The 6,836-nt window shown below is 38.4% G+C and overlaps 1 pseudogene; it reads left to right on the top strand.

Annotated features, from left to right (window-relative positions):
- The first annotated feature begins 2,807 nt into the window (after positions 1–2,807).
- Positions 2,808–3,749, top strand: LOC120226104 (annotated as a pseudogene).
- The last annotated feature ends 3,087 nt before the right edge of the window (positions 3,750–6,836 follow it).

The following is a 6,836-nucleotide window of genomic DNA, read 5'->3' on the forward strand; positions in this document are numbered from 1 at the left end:
TGATGTGCTTAATGGAGACAATAGTATCTCTACTGAAAACATCGTGGTCTGTGGATGATGGTGAGACTGTTTTCTTTTTAAGCTTTTGAAAATAGCATGTAAGGAAAAGATAATTCTGCAATAATGTGTTTCAGAGAGTAGCTGTTAGGCTCACAAATATCCTGTAGTATTTTCTCTGATATCAGTTGCAAATTCTATAACATCAGTTGACAAACCACACAATATTCCTGTATTAGGGTTTTTAATTTGCATATGTCATATTTTAATATATTTCAGAGAACTTACCACATGGTTAATAGTTTGTAACCTGGTATTAATAAATAAGCAGATGATCTAAAATTACTTTGTATTTACCTTACACTATTTTATCACATATTAGAATTCCATGCCCCATACTTGAGGGCAAGACATGAAATGATGATAGGTTTCCTTATACTTTTGTTCTTGACATAAAGGCAAATTCCCCAAAGGTTTTTATCTTTTTGTTTCCATTCTACTAGTGAGCCATTCTTGCTTTCATTCATTCCATTCAATTTGTCAAAGGACAGGTTCCTGTAACAGGAAATGGCAATCCTTGCATCTACATTTTCTTAAATCTCTAAAGCTTTATTCATTTTGATTTTGGCCTACAGAATAAATCTTTATACAACACGAAAGTTATTACAACAAAAATTATAAAGTAACATACTATCAAGCTAAAATTAAAAGGCAAAGCTAAAACCCAGACTGTATATATAGATTATTCAAAGTACACAGCTATCTAGCTTACTTAGCATAGTATAGCAGTTAAATGCACTGTCTCTGCAAACAATTCAGCCAGATGCAAGTCCACACTTTGTCCCAAGCAGGTTATGAATTTAGGCAAATTACCTATCCTGTCTCTTTATTCTCCTTGACTTTAAAATGAAAGTAATAGTAGTGATGACTCATAGTTTTATTTAAAAACCAAATTTCAACATATATGAAACTCTCAGCAATGACTCATACATTGTTATTTGCTTGAAAGGTTATACAGTCAACTCTTGGGGCACCTGAGGTGCTCAGTTAGTTGAGCATCTGACTTTGGTTCAGGTCATGATCTCATGGTTCTTGAATTCAAGCCCTGTATCAGGTTTACTGCTGTTAGCACAGAGCTTGCTTTGGATCCTTTGTCCCTCTCTCTCTCTCTCTGTCCCTCCCCTGCTCACTCTCTCTGAAAAATGAATAAACATTTTTTAAAAAAATGTTACACACTCCACCCTTGAAAGTCTCTTTAAATATTAATATTTCTCTTGTTAAGCTTTATTGATATATAATCGATATACCAAAAATTGCACATATTTAATGTATATATTTTGATGAATTTGGAAATCTGCATACCTCTGTGATACCATCACCACAATCAAGGTACTAAAATATCCATCACTTCCGAAACATTCATTGTGTCGTTGTGTGTGTGTGTGTTTAGTCACAGCACTTAACATAAAATATATGGTCTTTTCATAATTAAAGTGCACAAAACCGTACTATGAACTATAGTCACTATATTTTACAACAGATCTCTACAACTCATTCATCTTGTATAACTGAAACTTTACACACATTGAAAACTTCCTCATTCCCCCTGCCTCCAGACCCTGGCAACCACTATTCTATTCTCTGCTTCTTTGGATTTGACTATTTTAGGTTCCGCATGTAAATGAAACCATATGGTATTTTTCCTTCTGTGACTCACTTATTTCACTTACCATAATGTCTTCCATGTAGGAGTTCCTTCTTTTTGAAGCTTAGATAATATCCCATTGTATATATATATATACATATGTATACTCCATTTTCTTGTTTCATTCATAGTCAATGAGTATTTGAATTGTTTCCATGACTTGGCTATTGTGAATGATGCTGTAATGAACATGGGCATACAGATACCTCTTTGAGACCTTAATTACAATTCTGTTGGATATATACCAGGAAGTGGGATTTCTGGATAATGAGATAGTTCTATTATATTTTTTGAGAAAGCTCTATACTTTTTTCATGGTGGCTGCAATATTCTACATTTTTACCAATAGTGTATAAGGATTTCAATTTCCCACATCCTCACCAACACTTGTTATTTTTGGGGCTTGGGGGATACCAGTCTTTCTAACAGATGTGAGATAACATCTCATTGTGGATTTGATCTGCATTTCTGTGATGATCCTTTTCATAAACTTGTTGACCAATTGTATGTTCTTAGGAGAAATGTCATTTCATAATTTGCCAATTTGTTAATTTGTTAATTTGGTGGTTGCTTCTATTGATTTGTTGGAGATTCTTAATATTTTGTATATTATCCCTTGTCAGATGAATCCTTTGCTAATATTTTGTCCTATTCCATAGATTGCCTTTTCACTTTAGTGATTATTTCCTTTGCTCTGCAGAAACTTGTTAGTTTTACATAATCCCACTTGTATTTCTTTTGTTTTGCTGCCTGTGCTGTTGATGTCAGATACAGGAAATCATTTCCAAAACCAATGTCAAGAAGATTTTCCTCTATGTTTTCCTGAAGTGATTTTACTTCATAAAGTAAAGTACTTCATAATTTACATCTTATGTTTAAGTCTTTTATCTGTTTTGATTTTTTGTGTATGGGATAACATACGGGTCTAATTTCACCCTTTGACACATGGATATCCGGTTTTCTCAGCACCATTTCTAAGGAAAAACTAATGATAAGTGGAGAATATTAGATTTTAGTTGACATGGTGCATGAAGCCCACACTTCATATTCCCACACAGGATCCTCTGGTTCTGAAGATAAATTTCAGTGACTGGAAACTGGCAGAATGGCCTCCAGGGATTTGGTCATAGGAGTGATCTTCTTAACCCAGACCATGGTTGGAACCTAGGGGAATTCCTCTCTTCTTTACCATTATCTCTTCCTCTCCTTCCCTGGGTGCAGGTTGAAGCCCATAGATTTGATTGTTAAATACTTGATTGCAGCCAACTCCTTATCCCTCCTCTGTAAAGGAGTCCCCCAGACGATGGTAGCTTTTGGGTGGAACAACTTTCCAAATCATTTTGTATGCAAACTTCTTTTCCATCTTCACAGAATAAACAGGGGTGTGTCCATAGGCAGAATCTGACTCTAAAGTGTCTTCCAGGCCGTCATGATCAGTCCCCACAACTCTAGGTGGACAAAACTTAAAAGGAAAGCTCTCAAGTATATTGACTTGTCTATATTCCTGTGCTGGATGCTCTACATGCTGGTAAATATAATTTTTCCTATTCATATGACTGGCAAATGGAGCAACATGAGCCTCTCAATGAGAAAGGATTTGGAATACTGTTCTGGGATACATCATAACAAAATCACACAATTGCTATATGCAGTATTGTTATCTTTCCCTGATGTGTTATGTTTGGGGCTCATGCTCTGGGCCAGTAGCTACATGGTCTTCATCCTGTACAGGCACAAGCAGAGGGTCCAGCACATTCACAGGACTAATATCTCCCCCAGATCCTCTGCTGAGTCCAAAGCCACCCAGAGCATCCTAATCCTGGTGAGCACCTTTGGGTCTTTCTAATCCCTCTCCTCCATCTGTCAAGTTTCTATTGCTGTTTCTGATAATCCCAGCTGGTTGCTGATGAAGGTCTCTGTCATGATGAATGGATGTTTCCCAACAGCCTGCCCCTTTGTTCTCATGAACCATGACTCCAGTGTGTCCACGTTCTACCTTGTCTGGATGAGAAACACCACACCCAAGCAACTCATAACAAATGTGTAAATTGTATGTTTTTGCACAGTGTACAGTTGTTTACTCATTCACCCCCTGAGCTGCCAGCATCATGGCACAACAATCACATCCCAGGAGAGTGGTCAGCAAGCCAGAATGAGCTTCTGTCCCAATAAGTAATAACCAGTAGTAATAGTAAATGTAAATGAAACATTAATGTAATTATTATGAAAATACTTATATAATTGAAATTTTATTCACACTTCCAGTGAAGTAGTTTGGAATCTGTGCAATGAGAAAATTGTTCCTGAAACAATCTAGAGATTGTGAGGAAGTCTTTGAGTGTTGTAATTTGTAACTTGACGTATTAAATACATCTAGAAATTATCTAAGGTTGGAATTGTTGGAAAAGTTGCAAGAGAAGTTAACATGTGAGACCACCATTCAATAAAGTGAGGAAAAGAAATGTCTTCAAGTAACAAGGAAGTAGCATGGTGTGATGGTGGAGTGCAAATTCAGGTTCAGTTAGGAACTTGGGCTAAGTTATAAAACTTGTAGGTTACAGCCTTAGGGAGATAGTAATCTTCAAAATAGGATGACATGGAAGGATATTTTCATATTTAAGGCATTTGAACTAGAAATGGACAAAGGGACCTGGGTTGAGACAAAAGAGAGCACAAAAACCTGTTATCACTGATGAAAAAAAAAGTGAGTGTGTGGCGATTTAAAAAATCCCATCAGGGAACCTACTGATTGGGAGAAGATATTTGTAAATGATAAATCTAATAAGGGGCTAATGTTCAAAATATATAGCAAACTCAGACAACTCAACCAAATATAATAATAATCTAATTTTAAAAGAGGCAGAGGAGGGACAGCTGGGTGGCTCAGTCAGTTTAACATCTAACTTCAGCTAAGGTCATGATCTCAGGGGTGTGTGAATTCAAGCCCCACATCAGGCTCTGTGCTGACAACTCAGAGCCTGGAGCCCACTTTGGATTCTGTGTCTCCCTCTCTCTCTGCTCCTCCCTTGTTCATGCTCTCTCTCTCAAATATAGATAAACATTAAAAATGTTTTTAAAGAGTCGATGCTTAACTGACTGAACCACCCAGGTGTCCCTCTATTTTTTTACTTGGAATATTCCTCCTGGGCACTGCAAACCTTGTGAACATTATGACTGCCAGCATGGCAATGAAAGTGGGGTCCAGGCAAAAGTGCTTGGGTGCAGCACAGGATGCATCAATAAGTCCACCTCCCATTCTAAGGCTGTTCCATGAGGTAAGAGGGAATTAAGTTCAAGTCTTTATATATTTTTTCCTTTATTTATTTTGAGAGAGAAAGAGAAAGTGTGAGTGGGGGAGGGAAAGAGAATGAGGAGAGAGAGAGAAAATCCCAAGCAGGCTCTGTGCTGTCAGCGATGAGCATGATGTGGGGCTTGAACCCAAGACCCTGTGATATCATGACCTGAGCCAAAACTAACAGTTGGTTGCTCAACTGACTGAGCCACCTAGGTGCCCCTTCAGTTCAAGTCTTTAGATGGAAGGCTGGATGGATCCACATGGGTAGATGTCATCTCAGGTTTCTTGACAGGTCAGATCTATTCTTGTATATGTAGATGGGCATTAGCCTGGTAGGATGCTGTAGAAAAACACCATTCAAATAAAATATATTTTACTCTCAATGAAGAGTAAAAAGACATTGAACCTATGGGAACATTTCACAGTAAAAGAAATGCAAATGGTCATTTCACATATAAAGAGGCATCCATCCTTGAGGGTCACCTAGGTGGCTCAGTTGATTTGAGTGGCCGTCTCTTGATTTTGGCTCAGGTCATAATCCTGGGGTCAAGGGATCAAGTCCTGTGTTAGGTTCTGAGCTGAGCATGGAGCCTGCTTAAGATTCTCTCTCTCTCTCTCTCTCTCTCTCTCTCTATCTCTTTACTTCCTCTTTCTCTCTGCCTCTCTTTCCCACTCAGTCTCTCTCTCTAAAATAAAAGATTAAAATTTAAAAAGTGGTATTCATCCTCAGTAGTGGTCAGAGAAAACCAATTACAAATTATCATATGCTTGTTGTGTGACCATGGGTTTGTTAAGTTAAAAGTTTACTAATATGTTCTCTTTCTGAGATCAGTAGAAGCACACCATCTCATACATGCACGTAGGGAAAATCAGTGGCCAGTGACTTTTTGAGAAACAATTAGGGAATCTTTATCAAAATTAATAGATGCATATTCTTGCATATAAGATTCTAGTCATTGGAAGACACTTGAACATGTACTTAGTAATATCCTCCACAGCTGTCACTGGTGGACATGGAAAAATAGCACAAAAACAAAGAAAAGTACATATATATCAGGAATCTCTTTGGTCATCCTGGATTTTAAGGATAACCCCCCTACATGAGGGACATAGAAATAAAGTAAATCAGGAGACCCATGAAGAGCAGCAGAGCAACAGAGAGGGAAACAGCCTCAGAGTTACAAAAGTCTGTTATTTCCTTCCTTGTTGTTGCTCCTCTGGAAGTCTCCTGGGAATCTCCTGGAGTAGAATCATCATTGTCTGCATCTCTTCTTGCTTATGGAAGAACCTATATTAAGTGTCTGGACATACCTCAATTTCCTGTCCGTACCTGGCAACTGGGAAGCAAAGGCATAGTCCTATCTTGTGCTTTGGGGTGAGAGGGGCATTGAAGGTGCTATGAACTTTGCCAAAGATTCTTCTTCCCTCATGTCAGATCCAATCCTCAACCCCAGATAGCCCCCCATGGAGTCTTGAGGTACAATAAAGAAATGGGGTACTTTCATTAAGGCTCTTTTGCTATCCTGGCTGCTGTACGCAGTTTCAAGATTTCCTTTTACATTTCTTTCCAGATGATCTTCCAGGACTACAATGAGTAAATGTTTGTCTTTCCCAAGCATTTAAGATATTTTAACATATAGGGGATCCTGGGTGACTCAGTTGATTAAGTGTCTGACTCTTGATTTTGGCCCAGGTCACGATCTCATGATCTCATAGTTCGTGAGATTGAGCCCTGTGAGACTGAGCCCTGTGTCGGGCTCCGTGCAGACAGCATGGAGCCTGCTTGGGATTCTCCCTGTCCCTCTCACTTTGCCCCTCCCCTGCTCACATGCATGCTCT

This window comes from Hyaena hyaena, unplaced genomic scaffold, assembly GCF_003009895.1.
Source record: "Hyaena hyaena isolate Hyena2069 unplaced genomic scaffold, ASM300989v1 scaffold_1584, whole genome shotgun sequence".
Lineage (NCBI taxonomy): Eukaryota > Metazoa > Chordata > Mammalia > Carnivora > Hyaenidae > Hyaena > Hyaena hyaena.